This window comes from Triticum dicoccoides, chromosome 2B, assembly GCF_002162155.2.
Source record: "Triticum dicoccoides isolate Atlit2015 ecotype Zavitan chromosome 2B, WEW_v2.0, whole genome shotgun sequence".
NCBI lineage: Eukaryota > Viridiplantae > Streptophyta > Magnoliopsida > Poales > Poaceae > Triticum > Triticum dicoccoides.
The window spans coordinates 660,927,841-660,949,278 of NC_041383.1; the positions used below are offsets into that span (position 1 = coordinate 660,927,841).

Sequence of the window (21,438 nt, forward strand, 5' to 3'; positions counted from 1 at the left end):
GATTTATCATGTTATTTGCATGCAAGTTACCGTGGTATGTTTCAACGACTCCCCCCACCCCTACCCCCACCGACAAAGTTACCAGGACTGGGTACATAATTTATCATGTCTACGATGTATGAGTTATCATGTTATTTGCATAAAAGTTATCAGGACAGTGATGCGTAAACTATCATCATATTTACACAGAAGTTATCGAGAGTATATTTCATCAAAACCCCTCCCTCCGGCGGAGGGAAAAGTTATCATGTTTGCGGTGCGTAAATTATTGGGGGTATATTTCAGCACCCCTTCTCGCCAAAGTTACCAGGACCGGGGTGCATAAGTTATCGGGTCTCTGATATCTGAGTTACCATGTTGCTCACATCAGAGTAACTGGGGATATTTCATCAACACCACTTCCCTCAAAGTTACCAGGATCGAGGTACATAAGTTATCAGGTATGTGCTGTGTGAGTTACCATGCTATACACACACAAAAATTACCAACGGTATATTTCATCAACCTCCCCCACCAAAATTACCATGGTACCATCAACTCGAGACGAGTTGATAAAATAATTTACTCAAGTGCGGAAAAGATCAGACATCACATTAACTTTTGTGCAAACCTAGAAGGGAACGTAGGTGAGGTGGTTGGCTAGTAGAGTTACCTCATAAAGTAATAAGAGGTACAAAGGATCGAAATATCTTGTGCATATATAACCATAGTAATAGAATAGATAAGTCATCGGACTAGAAAACAATAAGAAAACAAATGCCAAAATGGTAAGAAAAAAGGCGAGCACCAGGAAACACAAGCTTAGTGTAGAGCATGTAGGTTCCTCCACAGTTATCTACCAGGAGGTAAGGGATCGCGCGTGCACCGTGCAATTAAAAATTAACGGCGTCGCCTGCGTTCGGATCTATTGCGAGTTTTCGGTCGACTGAAAGTTAGCTTTCTCGTATTTACACAGAAAATATCAGATTACCTTTCAACATACATTTTCACTCGGTCAAAACATAAGTTATCAAGTCTACGATGTGTAAACTACTATGATATTTGCACATAATTTATTGGGATATGCTTGAACAAAAAATATTAGCGGGTAAAAAATTACCATAGTGTTTTTAGGCATAAGTTATCTAGAATTTTAGCGCATCTTCTAACTAGAAAAAAGGAAACAAAATGTTCAGACAAGGGGAAAGAAATTTGGTTCACAAAAAAGAAAAGAAATAAAATATTTTTGTCACGTTACACAGTGTGGTAAAAAAAACTACCTAACTAATGATATAAAAAATATCTGGACCTTATCGACAATCACTAATAGGGTGTGAATTGGCTAGCTCGATGCACTATATTGCACGAGGTCATGGCTTCGATCCTCATCCCCACGTAATTCTTTTTCTCGCCCCAGAAAATTGGAGCACCTAGTAAAAAAGACGAGCGCGTGAATTGCGGGAATGCAGTTCGATCACGACGTGCTAGGAAGATTTGCCGGAAAATCAAGAAAACAGATCGAGGCCCAGGCGTGCGCATCGGACGGCGATGAGATCGTCCGGATCTGTTGCGAAATTCCGGTCGACTGTAATTTAGCTTTATCGTTTCCATATATAAATATAGAACCATAGAACCCAAAAATCATCCACTGCGGGTTAAATCAATATTTTAGTTTGACTAGCTTCACAAAAGAAAAATACATTTCTTCTTTCCTGCGGGACTTCTGGAAGTTGTCTCCTCTCTCCGAAGTCGTCTTTTATATATCTTATAAAGGTATCTTTCTTCGTATTTTTTTATACTTTCATAGCTTATTATTTTTAGACTAGTGTACGGTAAAATAAGTAGATTTATAAGTTAGTCCATGTATTTACATTTAAAGACTAAAATTCTTTTAGCCATAGCTCTTTTTTGATTTTTCAAATAGCCATAACTTTTTACTAGTTCATCCAAATTAGACTAGATCAACGCCAATATTTTCATCTTGATTCCACCTATCTAGTGAATCTGTCAAATAAACTTTTTGCAACTTCCAAATTTCGAAAAAAATTCAGATTCATACTCAAATTTCTTTTGATCATATCTTTTTATTCGTACCTTCGTTTCCGATGAACCCAACTGCATCGGATTCGTATTGAAGTAATCTTTCCGTTCGCACAATTAGTATCATCTTTCCAACATATAATTTTGATCTTAACCAGTTACTCTGCTAGTCCACCAAAGATTGTTACACAACATTCTAAGCAGATTCAATGCTATGTTGAATTACTTGATCCGTTATTTTCAATCTAGTAATTCTTTTTCCTATATTTTCATATTGACTTCCTACATCCAATAGCATCATTAGTTTCAACTTTTGATCTTTTCAAATTTGAACGATTCAAATTTGAACTCGAAGCTTCACTTGATCATATCTTGTAAACTGTAGCGCTTTTTCAATTGATTCTATTTTCAAATTGAATCCCTAGGCATAATCTAACATCTTGAGCCATCACCACACTTTTTCACCGAAATTAGGATCTGATCTTGCAAAATAATTTGATTTGGTTCTTTTGGAGTTTTTGCAATCTTCCTTTGCATTCTTTTGGGTCTTTGAGTGACTGCTTATGTGTGGATAAAATTGCTTACTTACGATAGATTGATCGGAGTGTGACGAGTAGAACTATCCGGAATTATGAGTGCGAAGAATCTTTATCAACAGTATGAAGCAAGTTCACACTTTGATCATATTTTTTAATACCCAGTTTTTACTGTGCATTAGTTTCACCCTCAAAGATTGCATGAGTAGGATAGGGAATTGGGCATAGCTATATAGTTCATGAGGTAGGAACCTATGATCCTTGAAACACCCCGGGATTATTTGTTATGTCATATTGCTGAGCCATGCTCGTAGACGAGGATTAGTATGTGAGATTCATGAAAGTTGCGAGAGTAATAATAACTAAGGGAAAAACTAAGGCGGCAACTTCAATACACATCTGGGTGGAATGGTTGGGGCACCCTGGAGAAACTAGTGGTTTGCCCGGCACCTGGAGAAACCAGTGCTTGCCCAAGGGAATCTCGGAGTACCCGTGTGATTACCCTACGGAATGCCACCCAGGCTCAAAGGGATCATATGATATTTCATGCCTAGAAACTTCCGTGTGCAGCCACAAGCCATTATGGGCTCTGGCATAGTTGAGTAAGTTGTGGGAAACCTTTCCATGATAGGCTAGCAGATGTAGGGGGATTGTAGGTGTACCGGCCTATCTATCGGTTAAGAGGGCCTCATCGGAAAGACTATGTCCCGATCATACGGTTCTCAAACATCAGGCAGTGCAAGGAATTCAACGGAGGAGATCGAGTCTTGTGGGGAAAAGTGTGCAAACCTCTGTAGAGTGTATAAACTAATCATGATTAACCGTGTCCCCGGTTATGGATAATTTGAGTATCTAGAAGTGACTTATTTGTTGATCTCGTCACTCTATTTAATTAATGTATTGGGTTATTAATAATTTTGAGATTGAGTTGGAGGAACCTTCTCAATATTGGTATAAACTTGGTAGTAAAGATAAAATGTATTCCTTTGTTGTAGGGAAAAATTAGCTTTACGCAAAATTAAACTTAGAGCCTCCACCAGCCAAATATGCATATAGAGATAGACATTTTCATCATTGTTCTATGGTGTGAAATTGCTAGTACATTCAATGTACTGACCTACATGGCTGCAATATCTCATGTTGCAGGAATCTTACGACGAGTAAGTGATACGTTAGGGTTACGATGTCTACACTCAACTTTGCCATTGGTGTTGTTGGGACTCCACAATTTTGATGTTACTTCCGCTATATGGATTGAGGTAATAGTATTTACGTTATTTTTTACATGTGATTGCACTCTGTTATAAATCCTCGAGTACTGTGTGTGTCAGCATACCGATCCACAGATGACATTTAAGCAAAGAGACTTGATCCATTTGGGTCGGGTCGCTACAACAATAGATATCACACTAGTAAATTCATCAAACAAAGACCAAGTACAATTTTTCTACTAGGAGATGAGGGGGGACAACAAGAGTGCATTTAATTAAACTACAAGAAATGTGTCATACTCAAAAAGTAGAACAATATCAGCTTATGAAATGCATTTATCAGACTATAATGTACCATTTTTCTTGAGACACTACAGTTAAGTTTTGACTCGTGAGCAAGAGCACGCAAATGTTGAGATTAATCATGTAGTCATGGCTTCATGGTACATGAATTAAATTATACCAGCCTAGCCTTTTTTGAACAAGTGAAGGGACCTAAATGGAAAGATGGCATATATTATATCACAATTGATACAACACTACATGAATGACCTTTAAACAAATAAAAATTACATCCATTATTCATTTTTGGACATAGGACCCTAAAGGTAAAACATAGATTGCAATCTAGTCCTATAGCATCCAGCAACCTCATCTATGATGCTCGGGCCACCAATACCAGCATAAACCAAGCCATCCATGAGCAAGGAGGAAAGGGCCTCGCCATGGAAGTTGAAAGAACCTCAATGGACAATCTTACTCTTTTGATCTGCAGGTCCACTTGTTGAGGTCCAAGTAGTGGATGAAGAAGAATCGAAGAACGACTACGCCAACTTCCAAATCCCATCAAAAGCCATATCCAGGCGGGCAGCGCACGGATCCATCGTCCTCCTTCCTTCCATCTCTATGCGGTGAAGAAAAGGGGGAGAGAACGCTATGTTTGCCCGATCTCTAGTGTGAAATTCCCTAATACCAACACACCAGGTGGAAGCCCGTGGTGAACCAACCTATGGTTGGATGTTTAGTAGGATAGTGGTATTCCCAGCCTATCCGGGTCTTGTGGGGAAAAGTGCGCAAACCTCTGTAGAGTGTACAAACTAATCATGATTAACCGTGTCCCCGGTTATGGACAATTTGAGTATCTAGAAGTGACTTATTTGTTGATCTCATCACTCTATTTAATTATTGTATTGGGTTATTAATAATTTTGAGATTGAGTTGGAGGAACCTTCTCAATATTGGCATAAACTTGGTAGTAAAGATAAAATTTATTCCTTTGTTGTAGGGAAAAATTAGCTTTACGCAAAATTAAACTTAGAGCCTCCACCAGCCAAATATGCATATAGAGATAGACATTTTCATCATTATTCTATGGTGTGAAATTGCCAGTACATTAAATGTACTGACCTACGTGGCTGCAACGTCTCATGTTGTAGGAATCTTATGACGAGTAAGTGATACGTTAGAGTTACGATGTCTACACTCAACTTTGTCGTTGGTGTTGTTTGGACTCCACAATTTTGATGTTACTTCCGCTATATGGATTGAGGTAATAGTATTTATGTTATTTTTTACATGTGATAGCACTCTGTTATAAATCCTCGAGTACTGTGTGTGTCAGCATACCGATCCACAGATGACATTTAAGCACAGAGACTTGATCCATTTGGGTCGGGTCGCTACAACAATAGATATCACACTGGTAAATTCATCAAACAAAGACCAAGTACATTTTTTCTACTAGGAGATGAGGGGGGACAACAAGAGTGCATTTAATTAAACTACAAGAAATGTGTCATACCCAAAAGTAGAACAAGATCGGCTTACGAAATGCATTTATCAGACCTCTAATGTACCATTTTTCTTGAGACACTACAGTTAAGTTTTGACTCGTGAGCAAGAGCACGCAAATGTTGAGATTAATCATGTAGTCATGGCTTCATGGTACATGAATTAAATTATACCAGCCTAGCTTTTTTTGAACAAGTGAAGGGACCTGAAGGGACCAGAAGATGGCATATATTATATCACAATTGATACAACACTACATGAATGACCTTTAAACAAATAAAAATTACATCCATCTTTCATTTTTGGACATAGGACCCTAAAGGTAAAACATAGATTGCAATCTAGTCCTATAGCATCCAGCAACCTCATCGATGATGCTCGGGCCACCAATACCAGCATAAACCAAGCCATCTATGAGCAAGGAGGAAAGGGCCTCGCCATGGAAGTTGAAAGAACCTCAATGGACAATCTTACTCTTTTGATCTGCAGGTCCACTTGTTGAGGTCCAAGTAGTGGATGAAGAAGAATCGAAGAATGACTACGCCAACTTCCAAATCCCATCCAAAGCCATATCCAGGCGGGCAGCGCACGGATCCATCGTCCTCCTTCCTTCCATCTCCATGCGGTGAAGAAAAGGGGGAGAGAACGCTATGTTTGCCCGATCTCTAGTGTGAAATTCCCTAATACCAACACACCAGGTGGAAGCCCTTGGTGAACCAACCTGTGGTTGGATGTTTAGTAGGATAGTGGTATTCCCAGCCTATCCGGGTTCAAGTCTTGGTGCTCACATTTTTCTGGATTTATTTTAGGCTTTCTGGCGATGTGCGTTCAGTCGGAGGAGGCGTTCCAATCAACAACAAGGCGCCTATGGTGACTTCGTCAATCTCAAGATCAAATGTCGGCTCAGTCTCTCAGAGATTCTATAGGGTAGCGGTGTGTGTGCATTTATAGGGGTGACTGTATGTGCATATATGTGGGCACATGCGTCTATACTGTGTTGAAAAAAGGGAGAAGCCCGTGATGAGGGCCTCACATTGTTCGAAATCCCAAGCGTAGCGACTACTACCCGGCCACCATGGCCGCAACCGAACCCACGAGGAGAAAAGCCGGAGACAAATATGGTTCACTAGAGGCGGGAAGGAACCTACTATACATACTATAGGGGTCTAGCCTCCCTCTCCCTCCTCTCTGGTGGTCCGAGCCACTGGAGGGGGAGAGAGATAGAGAGAGAGGCTGAGGCGTATGGTGTGGGTCAGGGGACTGAGGGGAGGAAGAAATGGCAGGTCACCAGTCCAGCACTAGTCCAGGTCAAAAAGTCACTCTGCTAGCTTAGCTGAGTGGACATGTGGACAATATCGATTATTTGACTTTATCTATAAATAATTATGGATCAATAAGTGCAGCACCGAGAGCATGTCATGAATACTCTATGAATCACATGGTTTTGTTGTTCTGTTGTTTTTAACTTGTATAACCATGAAGTTTTCTTCTTCTAAGCAACAAAACTAATGGGGAAAATTTTGTTTTTTCCACTCTAAATTTTGCCAATTTTCCTTATGCCACTCTAGATTTTGACATTTCTCTTTTGCCATTCTTAGCTTTTGACAATTGACAAAATTCCCATTTCGTGGCAAAATCAAAAAAATTAGTCGCTTACATTCTCAAAAGCTAAGAGTGGCAAAAGTGAAATAAAATTATTTTGCTTTTGCCATGGAATGGCAACTGTGATAATTGTCAAAAGCTAAGAGTGCCAAAAGTGAAATTTCAAAATCTAGAGGGGAATAAAGAAAATTGGCAAAAACTATAGTGGCAAAAACAAAATTTCCCCAAACTAATGTGGAGTAGATGGGGCCAAAAGATTTATAAGTAATTCAATATCAATGATGAAATAAATTGATTGCCCCACTTATCTATTGTGCTTGGTTAAATAAAGGGTGTTGCATAGTCATCCATACATAAAGTTGTGCATTTGTGTGTGATGGTGATTTTTTGGTGTGACCGGTCCATGAGAGAAAACTAATATTTTGTATCGCAAGAAGGTTTTAAGGTTTAAATCCATGCTTCTAGCATAGAGGCAACCCCTGCAAGCATTTGAGGTGGTCGGTCACTATTCGGTAGATTGACAAGACAAAGATGGCAAGAATGATGTCATCAGTGAGGCGCAAGCCTCATCGGCGGGAGTGTGCCAAGATTGTTTTTGTGTGGAGTTACATAAATCAAGGAGACATGTGCATGCATACTAGCTCATCCAGTCGATGTCATGTCAAGTGTTCATATCCAAGTGCATTCCGATATGTAGTTCCAATGCAGTTGAAGCGTATCACGGTCGAACCACTATCAAGTGAGTTGTATTACTCTGGGGGAAACGCGTGTGGAAAAAATATGGCTTGTGGTTGTATATGTGTCTCCGCGAGAAATCAAGCTTGAGTAGTGGAATGGTAATTGTTGAAGGCGGGTATGTCGAATGAGGTCATATCTCTACGTGAGCCCGTGTGATCATCAAACGGTATGTAACGAGGGAGCTAGAGTATTCGGGTTGTCTCGGTTAATGCATTGAGTTATGTCGACAAGTCATGAATCTTAAACAAGTCAGGATTCAAGGGATTACAAGAGGTGGCAAGTAATAAAGGTTATCGGAAATAAGCTTGCCCTAAGGGAGTCCGATTTGAAGTCGTTGTTTGCTACGTATATGTATTCAAGAGTCAAGACCGTACATATTTCCTCCTGCTTTTTTTAGTTGGATGACTACTGTTGTTCATATGGCCTTCGGATTGGTGTATTATCATGCCCGACTATCGTACGAGGAGGTAGGTTTGAGTCATTTACCCTATGCGTGTTCTTGTCTTGTCGAGTCTGGTTCCTAGGTGTTTTGTGTATATATAAGCACATTGGGGGCTCAAGGTTTTAACAACGTGAAACTACACCTGTGAGATGTTAGTTGGGAAGAAATAATGTAACAAAGGGTGTTGTTTGTATCCTCAATTAAAGTTGTGTGTCTGCATTGTCGCATTTGTTCACAATATTTTGATGCAACTGACTGGTGGGAGAAATCCAACAAGGTACCAATGTGTCATGAACCTATTGGATTTCGAGGCATTAGGAATGAAGCTTAAACAACATAATTAAGAACCACTACCAATTTACTCTAACTTCTGATGCTGGCAGCAGATAGGGGTGTTGGTCGATGAGCTCCTTTTCGTATGCATCGATGGGTTCATGACATGACTATGTTCTACAAGAAAAACAACAAATCCCTTTTTGCTTGTGGAACAATGAGTACTAAGTTTTTCACAATTTGTCGATTGGGTGGTCACTAATGAATTCAGAGACATCAGTTACATTTTCCCATCAAGGCTTTGTTTGGAAGCCATGTAAAATGTTACATCCGTAAAAATAATACTAGTGTATTTCACTTGCTCGTTGAGGATAACGCGGTATTTTACAATGGACATCTTTTCATGTTGTAAACCAACGTTTGGATAAGAGAAAATAATCCACTTGTAGCTGGGAAGGTGAACTAAACTGGGAAGTTAGCTTGGTACGACCTGGTTGTTGAACAAAATTGTTGATCAACACTTGATACAAAACACATGATGTTAGTTGATCTACTTCCATGAAACCATCTTTATTCACATCACAATGAACATCACGATGTATACCATAACAAATGTGAGCTATTCTATTTTCTTAAAAATAACAAATGAGAGCTATTAATTCAAGGTCCCAACAAATAATAGTTAATATCAACGTAAACGTAAGAAATCGGCACATAAAAGCCCAACGTGATAGGTTGTAAACAAAAGCTTGTGATGGCAAGTTGGCAAACAACCATCCATTTGGTTTGTTTGAAATATCCCTCTTTTTTATAGTTCTTATGGAAAATCTTGTCAGGTTATTTGGAAGAAACATCTCAGAACCTTAATGGATCAAATTGCTTGCAAGAACTAGAACCAATTAGAAGCGGTAATTGCACAAAGTTGTCATGGGCTTTAGGCCTGGGCATTCGGTAGAAACCAAATTTTCGGTTTATGCCATCCTGTTATTTTGTAAATTCGGTTAGCAAAGATAAAAACCAAAAATAGCTTCTAAAAGGAGCTAACCAAAAGTTCGGTTAACCGAGCTTTTCGGGTCGGTAATCGGTTTGTACATATTTGCTGAATGTGCCAAACAATAAGCTGCGTGCCTCCCAGCGTTTCTACCTGTGATGTCTTATAGCCTAGCCATCCACCTCTTTGTGCGTGGCTGGCCGAGGTGGGACTAAACAATAAACAATCAAACTGCAGCGCTGCATACTACATCAGCCTCACACGTGAAAAAGAAGCCCATAAATCCATCATAGCTTGTAAGTTTGGGCCTGCATGCCGGCAGGCGGTTTGTAACATGGAATCTTTTTATCGTGACCACACGCGCGCTCTGGAGGCTGCATAGCATAGCGCGGGAGCATCGCTGCAGATTCATGTGTCCCCCATCTCGGTTTCCTGTTCGGTTAACCATGCTAATACCGAACCGAAGGAATTAAGTTCGGTTAACATAGCTAAAAACCGAATTTTTCTGTAGGAACAATAAAAATCGAACTTTTGGTTTTTTCTGTTTCGGCATCGGTTCGGTCTTCAGTTTGTCGGTTTTATGCCCACCCCTAATGGGTTCCATATAGATCCTACACTGGAAAGTATAATGTATCATGGAATACCGGTGTTGTTGTAAAGAATGAAGACAATGCTACTAATTAATAAAGTGCATATAAATAAAACCATTCGTGTGCTGGAGTAGAAGTTAATATTTGAGAACATAACTTTTGTTGCTAATTACTATTACCAGTCTAGACTCAAAACATATATAAACTCAAGATTGATGTTGTAATTTCCATCAGGGAGAGACAATTTAAGAGGGTCAATTTGCATTTGTTATGTATATAACCATTCTTCATCAGCTCTTTGACTCCGGATTACGTTGTGAAATACAATTGCTGCCATAAGAATTTTCACGTGAGTATCAATTGGGCAATGCGTGCCGACTTTTAAAATTGGGAATCGCATCTTCTAGACACCAACTGCACGCTCCATATGGTTCTGTTAACGGGCATGCCGTACATTGAAAGGTTATTTCAGGTTCTTTGGGCGAGAACCACCTTGACCTTTATCTTGTAGATGAAATCAAACTTCACTTTACTGAGCTAGAAACTTTGGGGTGTTTGCATAGCCTCCGTCAACAAAATAGTGCTTCCTCCCTCACAAAATAAGTGACTTAACTTTGTACTAAACTTGGGATGTTTGCATAGCCTCCGTCCCAAAATAGTACAAAGTTGAGTCACTTATTTTGGGTCAGAGGGAGTACTTGACTGTAAATACATGGAAGCCCATGTAGATTTCAAGACCGAATAGTACCAAGCTATGGGGACATCGAGCTGCTCCCGAGTTGCATATGCACCAGGATGAACAGTAAAATCCGATATAACAGTAAAAATGGAAGAAAAAGATACAAGATGCATGTCTGAATGCCCTACTCCCGTGCAAAATTTTGCTCAGGAACATTTTTTACTTTGAAAAAGGTTATTTTTAAAGCATTTGGGTAAACTTTTTTCTTACCAAAAGCATCACAAATGCGGTCTCTTCACGAAAATTTATATCTAGGGAGAACACTCTAGATTTTTTGTATGGAAAAGTTTTTATATATTTAAAAAAATTGATATTGTTCACAATTTACTGTTCACCTAGGTACAACTGGTGTAGTTGCACCTGGGAGCAAAATGGCACTGTCATGACCTATGGTTACTATCTGTGTTATGCTAGGAGGATAGAAATTCCTAAATTAATGAGTATCTAGTGAATTGTGCATCATAAGGTCAAAGGTCAATGATGTGATAACGTTGAAGCATCCATTCATATGTATCTGCACTATTTACGGACTATGCTGAAATCTATGAGTCAATGTACGATGACTCGTATTCCTGTAAAGCATGTACGTAAACATCTCTATTTTCTCTTCAATGTTAACTCCTCTTGAATTTTGCAGCAGTTGTTTGGATCTAAGATGGTCGCATATAGCTTGGGAATGTGGGATTCCATCCTAATTCCCAAAAGTATCAAGACACCCTTAAGGGTGACTATCCAAATATTTTTCAGATATATTTAGCTCCGGTAAAAATAGATATGTTGTATGGAATCTTTTCTCTCCTAAAAGAAATACAATATAATGTTGGAAAGACAACAAACATCATCTCCTCCTCCTTCTACTCCTCATAATCAGTAATAGCAACATTTCTATTATCCATTATCTACCGAGAAAATAAGACTAAATAGAAGGAACAATACTTACCTAGCAAGAAAAGAAGACTAAACAAATAAGCAACATGAGGTGAACAAGAGGTGATCTTGCTTATGGGCACATTTAAAAATAATACTTGAAGAAACATAGCAAGTTAAGCGATGATATGGACCACTTCAAATCATATCTTATCTAGCGAGAAAATAATACTTGAAGCATGAACTACCTATGCCAGTTGGCTCACAATGCAGGAACTACTAAAGTCATCTTTAAGGACAAACATTCGAAGATTACTAGCAGGAAAAACACTGGCTATTTTTCTTGTAGGCTTAAGATTACGATAGATGATCAAAATAGAGCTTGGATGCGTGATTTAAGATTTAAGAACAGTACTAGCTCAACTGATGTACTTGTTCTTTTCCCTAAATTTTGTTCGCAAGTTCTCGAAACATACATGTACAAGACAAACTACAAATTTTTAGTTTACCACCATAACAAACACATCATCTGAGCCGTCTCTTAGTGGAGATGATGTTGGGTTTGCAACACATAAGTGATGGGTAGAGTCATGTACAAGACAAAACTAAACTCTGCTAGATAATTGAACGTGCGTTGGAACAAGATATAGATATGCCCCTGATTAACCTGTCCATATTGATGCAATTGTGTAAGTAATATTTATAAATCAGACTCGTGGTTTACGTACCTCAATAAATTTTGGAATTTTATTTAGTAATCACTTATTCCCATGTTCATGAATTCGTCTGATTAACCACTTAACTTGTCGATTAATGCCTACTCGTAAGGTCACTGAGTAGCTGATAAACTCATAAATCATCGAATTAATGGATTAACTTGCCAATTAACTTGTTGATTAGCCTATTAATCCCGTACTCGCTAGCCAACCAAGTATCTACCAATAAACGATTTCCTCTTTTTTTGCGAGACAATAAATGATTTCCTCAACAATACACTTATTTGGTAAAAATTCATTCGCTTGCCAAAGAAATCGATAAAAAAGGGCAAGACATTTAAGATGGTTTTAAAGGAAAACCAATGAAACAAACCAAAGATAGGAGGGAGAAAATCAAAACAGAGAGAGGGAGGGGGAAATGTACACAAGGTTGCACGAAATGTTGTCCATGGCAGGAAAAGGAACCTTTAATATTTTTGAAGCGGTGTAGAGATTCATCATCTCAAATCATCTTCTTTACAAGCTTCTCTGAACCCAAGAACTGACATGCATCAATGAGCCAAAGTGCCGTTTGAACTCTTCTAAGAACATGTTTACATGTCCTGGATCCCATTCATGTAATTCACAAATGGCTATTGTAATAAAGAACACAAGCATCCACCAATATAGGGAGCGATGGGGAGTAATAAACCAACGAGTAGCTAACTATTATAAGACCAAATAATATGGTGGAGGATAGAAACAAAGACATGTTTGTAACCCCGGTAAAACAGATTAAATAACTCGAAACCTCTAGAGGAGATGTGAGATTTCTACCAAACATGTCTAGTTCTGGATGTAGGAGACACATGCAAATCGGCCAGTAAGGCTATGTGCGGCCACTTCCTCAATAGTGCGCCTCAGGCTATCATCATTGCCAAGGTTTTGGAATCCTCCATTGCTACAAAGAGCGAGCATCGGGTTACAATGCGGAGCGGATTTTAACAATTGCAATACATGTATAGTGACAACTCGAGCAGAGGAGCCGACCTCCTAAGCAACATGGTCACTTGTGTTGCCAAGGAGCATTAGAACCCTTAGTAGACAAACGGATTGATAACAAGGGTGAGCATTTGTTTTATAGTCAAGTGCGCCTTCGTTTTCGTTTCACTCCTAGATCTTTCAACCCTTTTGGGTCTACATAAGATACATCACCATGTGACAAGAACTTTTGTTTTTTTAAAGCGTGCATCAAGAACTTTAATCCTACTATCGTATTGCACTACCGAGCCTAACTCAAACCAACTAGAATGAACTCACTAAGATAGGGAATTATGGTGCTTGTCCTTTCCGCTACGGTGCATGGAATGCTTTAAGTAAAGAAGAGGAACAACACAGGCGCTTGGATCATCGCTGTTTTGTCTCTCAAGTGCATTGATCACAGATCGATGTGGCAAGGTCATGCATCCTGTCGAGGGTCATTTTGTCTTCACCATATCACTTGCAGGATGCTCTCCGCCACCTACCAAAGCCGCTAGACTTTAGTAATGCAATGTTCTGCACCTCGCCAACTCATCAGTCTTTGTATATCTAGAGTTTACATTTTTCTTGTGACATGAGAGTTAAGTTTTGACTCATGACCAAGAGAAATGCCGCAAATCTTAAGATAAATTATGCAGTCGCTTCTTCATGATACATGAATTTAATTGTATCATCCTGAATTTAATTATATCAGCCTAGCTGAGTGGGCATGTGCACAAGATCGATGATCGGACTTTATCTATACGTAACTAGGAACGATAAGTGGCACACAGACAGCAAGTGCGTGAATAATTTGAGAATCACACCGTTATTTTGTTTTGGTGTTCCTTTGAACTTGTTCACCCATGAAATTTTCTTCTTCTAAGCAGCTAAGTTAATGTGGAGTAGCTTGGGATGGAAGATTTTATAAGTAATTCCGTCTTCAATGATGAAACCAATCCCTAGCTTATCTCATGTGCTTGGTTAAATAGAGTTTGTGTGCATAGCCATGCATACATAAAGTTCGGCATTCATGTGTGTTGGTGTTATTTTTGTGTGACTGTTTCATGGGAGAAACCTAATATTTGGTACCAAAGTTTTAGGTTTTGAATCCAAGTGAGGTGGCCCCTAGCATCTTGAGGTGGTCAGTCGCCGTTCAGTAGATTACCGAGGCAAAGATGGCAAGGACCAAATCATTAGCGAGGCACAAGCATCATTAGTAGAAAGTTGGATAAATCAAGGAGTCATGTCATGCATACTCATCTAGTCGATGTCATGTCAAGTGTTCATATATAAGTGCATTCTGATGTGTGGTTTGGTGGTTCCAATGTAGTTGAAGCATATCAAGGTTGAACCACGATCCAGTTGGGTGTATTACTCTGGATGACATCATGTCAAGTGTTCAGATCCAAGTGCATGCCGATATGTGGCTCCGCTGCAGTTGAAGCGTGTCACAGTCAAACCATTGTCCAGTGAGGTGTATTAATCGGGGTGAAAATGTGTGTGAAGAAAACATGGCATGCTGTATTGTGCATGTCTCGACGAGAGATGAAGCTCGAGCATGTAGTGGAATGGTAATCAATAAAGGTGGATGTGTCAAGTGAAGTCATATCTCTATGTGAGCTCGTGTGGTCTCGGCCGGTATGTAAGGAGGGAGCTAGTGTAATCGAGTTGTCCCAATCGATGCATTGAGTTGCATCAACAAGTCATGATTCGAGGGAGTACAAGAGATGGCAAGTAACAAAGATTGTTGGAAATACTCTTTACCCTGATAAAGCCCGTTTTGAAGTTGTTGTTTGCTAGCTTGCCATGCTTGAGAATCGGAGATTGAACAGGTTTTGCTACTACGTAGTACTACTATAAATATAAGGTGTTTGGATTGGTCCATTATCATGACGAAGTTAGTTGCGGTAGGTCTAGGTTGAAGTCCTTTGACAAGTCATGTTGCGGTCCTATTGATAGTTGCGGTAGGTCTAGGTTTAAGTCCTTTGACTGGTCATGTTGCTGTCCTGCTTGAGTCTGGTTCCTAGGGGGGGTGTATAAGCACACTATGGAGTGAAGTTTTTTAACAATGGTGAAATTGTACCAGAGATGCCAACTGGGGAGAAACAAGGAAACAGATGGCACAATATGTATCCTTGGTTAAAGTTGTGTGTTCGCACCTTAGTCGGAGGGAGGAATCCAATAAGGAATCCAGCTTGTTATGAACATTTTGGATTTGGAGGCATCAGGAATGAGGCTTAAAATGTCGACCAGTTTCCCACTGCGTGAGCACCAATGCCCTTTCCCGATGCATCGATGCGACAGACCGGTGGGCTACAAACTGGTTGCGGTGGCCAGAGCCCTGTCGATGCACTGACTCCTCAACTCAGCAAGAACACCAAGAGTAGTGCAGGAGCAGAAACAAACTGTATACCCAGTAAAGGTAGTGCAATTGACTCTTGTATACAGAGCAAATTAGTACAGTAGCCTCCAGTTTAGAGGAAATTAGCCCAAAGGACTTACAGGTTGCATTCTATAGCTCAAATATGGCAAAGGCAGCTGGGCTAGTATAAGACCAAATAATACTCCCTTCGTTTCTTTTTAGTCCGCATATAAGATTTGATCAAAGTCAAACTCTGTAAAGTTTGACTAACTTTATTGAAAAAAATATTAACATCTACAATACTAAAGTTATATGTTATGAAAATTAATTTCATCATGCATCTAATATTATTGATTTCATAGTGTGGATGTTGATATCTTTTCCTACAAAGCTAGTCGAATTTTACAAAGTCTCACTTCGACCAAATCTTATATGCAAACTAAAACGAAACAGAGGGAGTATATGGTAGATAACAGAAACATAAGCACGTTTGCAACCCACAGTAAAAGCATTAATGACTCAAACCTCTAGACGAAATGTGAGATTTCATCCAAACATGTCTAGTTCTAAATACAAAAAACGCATGCATATTCATCATCTGCATCCTAATGTGAAGCGAGTTTATCCTTCCAAAACAGGGTATTATCAAGGAGCTCACTCAACCTAGTTCATCCTTCTAATGAGCTGGTTGATGTAGTTCTCATGGTTGGCAGCATCACCACCCTCGACGTAGTGGTTCCTCTTCTTCTTCAGGCCACCGAGCGGTGCCTTCAGCTTGAATGGCCATAGGAAGTTGTTTGCCTCCTTGAAGTGTGGGCCGACAGTCAAGATCTTGTGCACAAGGTCCTCGATGCAAAAGATTTTGTGCTTCCCCACACCCTGCAGAGAACACAGAAATGATGGTCAACTTGATATGGCTCCCGCCGAGGATCATTTCGTCTTCATCGTATCACATGCAGGGTGCTTGCCGCCGCATACCAAAGCTGCTGGAATGTAGTTAATCCATTGCTATTGCACGTCATGGGCGCATCGATGTATGTGCTTCTATAGATTACATTTTTCTTGTGACATCAGAGTTATTGACACTTGACCAACTACAATGCCTCAAATCTTGACATTAATTATGCAGTCACTGCTTCATGATAGTAGATGAATTTAATTCTGTCAGTCTACCTGAGTGGGCATGTGCATAAGGTCGACGATCGAACTTCATCTATACATAACTTTGAACAATAAGTGGCACACAAACATGATGTGCCTGAATACTTTGAGAATCACATCGTCTTGCTGTTTTGGTGTCTCTTTGAGCTTGCATACCCATGAAGTTCTCCTCGTCGAAGCAATTAAGTTGATGTGGAGTAGCTAGGGCCGGAAGATTTTATAAGTAATTCCATCTCTAATGATGAAATTAATTGTTTGTCCCCTACTTATCTCATGTGCTTTGTTAAATAGATTTCATGTGCATAGTCATGCATACATAAAGTTGTGCATTCATGTGTGTTGGTGAAATTTTGTGTGACCGTTCCATGGGAAAAAAATTAATATTTGGTATCACATCAAGGTTTTAAGTTTTGAATCCATGCTTGCAGCAAGGAGGCGGCCCCTAGCATCTCAAAGGGCTCGGTCGCCCTTGGGTACATTATGGAGACAAAGATGGTAAGGACAATATCGTTGGCGAGGCGCAAGCATCATCAGTGAGAAGTTAGATAAATCAATGAGTCATGTGCATGCATACTAGCTGATCTAGTCAACATCATGCCAAGTGTTCATATCCAAGTGCATGTGGTTCTGTGGTTCCGTTGCACTTGTAGTGTGTCACGGTCAAACCACTATACGGTGAGGTGTATTACTCTGGGCAAAGAGATCAAGCTGGAGCATGTAGTTGAATGGTAACCAATAAATCTGAATATGTCGAATAAGCCCTTATCTCTACGTGAACCTGTGTGGTCATCAGCCGGTATGTAATGAGAGAGCTAGTCTAGTCGGGTTGTCCTCATGAAAGCATTGAGTCGCATCGACAAGTGGTGAATCTTATTCGAGTCTTCGAGGGTTTACAAGAGATGACTATAACAAAGGTTGTTGGAAATAATCTTCCCCCGATAAAGCTCATTTTTAAGTTGTTGTTTGCTAGCTTGACATGTCTGAGAGTCAAAGACTGAATAGGTTTTGCTACTACTACTGTTGTAGATATAAAAATATATGGTGTTTCGCTTGTGCATTATGAAGTTAGTTGTGGTAGGTCTAGGTTTAAGTCCTTTGACTAGTCATGTTGTTTTCCCCTTGAGAGTTGCGGTAGGTCTAGATTCAAATCCTTCGACTAGTCATGTTGTTGTCCCGTTGAGTCTGGTTCCTAGGTGTGTCTGTGTATATAAGCACACCGGGAGCTGAAGTTTTTTAGCAATGGTGAAATTGTACTAGAGATGCCAACTGGGAAGAAATAAGGAAACAGATGGCACGATATGTACCATTGGTTAAAGTTGTGTGTTTGCATCATAGCCTGTGTTTCATGAAATTTTGATGCAACCAATCGGTGGGAGAAATTTAACAAGTAATCCAGCTTGTTGTGAACCTTTCGGGTTTGGGGGCATCAGGAAGGAAGCTTAAACTTCCGGTCTCTTTGACACTGCTAGAATCCCAGATCGGGGTCTCACAAGTGCCATCTTGGTCGATGAGCTCCTCTCCCCATGCATCGATGGGCAACCCGCACTCGAGATGCACAGACTCCTTTGCCCAAGAAGAAAAGCAAGACCTTTCTTATGCGCTTGTGGAACAGTGCCTTCTTGAATGGAGTTCTGGCTCTGCTCTACAAGAACAGTAAGAAATCCCTTTTGCGCTTGTATACACAGTAATAGTAGTACAACTGACTCATGTATACAGAACAAATTAGGAGAACGATTGCGTCTAGTATACTCCCGCTTCCCAAAATGTAAGCCTTGCTTGACTTTACACGATCTTTGATGCATAACTTACCATCAATACATATAAAAAATGCATGGATTGAACATGTATAGCTGATAACATCCTTGCAAAACAGTTTTTTTCATGTATATTTATACTAATTTAGTGGACATACAATGAGTGAAAGCCATAGTCAGTTGTGTGATTAAAATCAAAAAAGTCAAAGCGCACCTTATATTTTGGGTATTGTTGAGGAAATCGTTAATCGGCCAGATTTTGGGAAGGATGGAGTACAAGAATTGTGTGCCTATAGCTCAAATGTGGCAAAAGGGCACGGAAACTTAGCCAATATAAGACCAAATAAAATAGTAGAGGACAGAAACCAAAAGCATGTTTGAGACCACGGTAAAAACAAATTGAAAAAACTCATTACTTCTAGGGGAAATGTGAGATTTCAGCCAAACATGTCTAGTTCTCAATACAAAAAATGCATGCATATTCATCATCTGCTTCCTAATGTGAAACAAGTTTATCCTTCCAACACAGGGTATTATCAAGTAGCTCATTCAACCTAGTTCATCCTTCTAACAAGCCGGTTGTAGTTCTCATGGTTGCCAACGTCACCACCCTCAACGTAGTGGTTCCTCTTCTTCTTCAGGCCACCAAGTGGTGCCTTAAGCTTGAATGGCCATAGGAAGTTGTTGGCCTCCTTGAAGTGTGGGCCAATGGTCAAGATCTTGTGCACAAGGTCCTCAATGCAGATGATGTCGTGCTTCCCCAAATCCTAGTAAGGACACGGAAATGGCAATGATTCAACTTAGCATGGATATGCACCATAGACAGGCGCAGGGCCTATGGTTTAAGAAACAAACCTCCTCGATGACTTTGTTGTTGGTCAGAGGGATCCTTTCTTGTTGAGCTTTCTGTAACCTCTCTTGTAGATCAACTCCCTGACACTCTTGAGGTTAGGGTACCTACATAGATCATGAATTATACAAGTCAGCGACAATGCAAGATCATATCAAGTTTGTAGTTGATCTGATTTGATCACTTGAAATCTTGGTTGATTATACTATAAATGAGAAAAAATGATTGCCTATAGTTTGTACCAACATTTAACATCACAAGCTAAACTAACATAATTGCTTGGGAGTGAATAAAGGTGTCAGGGAAACGACACCTATGGGAACACGAGGATCCCTTCTACGGTTGGCGGGGCAAGGAATTGTGCAAAGAGCAGGTCTAGTGATCAGATCGAGGGGGTTTTACCCAGGTTCGAGCCCCAATCATGCGTAAAACCCTAGTCCTACTTGTGTGTATATTCTGTGTTCTTGAGCTCTTGAACTAGTTGTGGTGCATGCCCAGTCCAAAAAGTCTGAATCCTCTCCCAGTAAGCCTCGGGCCTCCTTTTATATGTCAAAGGGGTTGCCACAGCGACACACAGGAGGTGGAAAGTATCTATAGCACACATGCTTATCGCTGACATCATAGGACAAAAGCATTTAATGTGCTGCCTATGTGCCCTCTAACTTTATCAGGGGTGGTAACAGGAGCCTGTCCCGTCTGTCGCCGTCTCTCCTTGGCTTGACACACGTCCAGGCTGACGAGGCATGCAACGCTAGGCTGGCTGGCCAGCTGCTGTGTTGACGTGGTGGTAGAGCCTCCACTAAGATATGCATGCCGCCACATAGGCGTCTGCCTAGCTGGCAAGCTGGCCGTCACGCTGGAATGGGCGTGAGGTGGCGAAAACCTCGTCGGGTGCGGGCCTGGCTGTGGCCCCGCAATTGTCCCCGGCAAGGGTCTTGTCGGGCCCTCGTAGTCTTCCCTGGCAAGGGTACGGTCTTGCCGGGGGTCTTCGTCTTCTGGTCTCTACGTGGACCCGCGGGCTATCAATATTCACAAAGATCTGCACGTCACTATGCATGCGCACCCGAGCCTTGGCTTTGACATTGTCGATGATGTCAGATCTCTCAGCCTCAAGGGTGATGGCCTTGCTGGTGCTTTGCGGGTTGCCCCAGTAAGGACCTTGCTGGGCTACATAGGCTGCCCCGGCAAGGGTGTAGCCGGGGGAGGCCCAGCCCATCTTTTGTTCCTTGTTTACTGTCTTGAATCTTCTCTTGGTGCACTTGTATCTTGTCCTTCTATTGCTCTGCCAAGCCCTGCCGTAGGCGTGGCTACGACTACCCGTGCACAAGTAAGGGGTACAGAAGAGCCCATACTTTTATACACCGATAGGAGCCCCCGGGCCTAGGCCACACATAAGCGCGGAGCGTTGTTGGTCCAGGCCCAGAACAGTGTGCGGGCACGCGTGGTAGAGTTTAACCGATGTAAACTTCTTGCCAGTTGCGCTTCCCCACGATCCTCATTGAGTGTGTGACGTGGGGGTCATGCGTGGAACGGCCGCAGCACGCCTGCGTCACCTCTTAAAGAGGCGGCGCGCGCCTTCCCTATATAAAGAGGAATCTGCAGGGGTGCTACTCATTTACCCTCTACGCCTTCCCAATCTAGCCTCTTCTTCCTCAAGCGCAAACCAGAGCTCCACCGCGCTTCTATTACTTCTTGACCCCTCACCCCTCCTCATCTGCCATGGCGCCCAAGGCAAGCAAGGGCAAGGGGGCGGCCAAGGCCGCCGAGGGGAAGGAGGTGCCAGAGAGTGAGCTG

At 40.9% G+C, this 21,438-nt stretch overlaps 1 pseudogene; it reads right to left on the reverse strand.

The window, feature by feature from the left end:
- Nucleotides 1-19,348: 19,348 nt before the first annotated feature.
- Nucleotides 19,349-20,860, reverse strand: LOC119361113 (annotated as a pseudogene).
- Between the last annotated feature and the right edge of the window lie 578 nt (nt 20,861-21,438).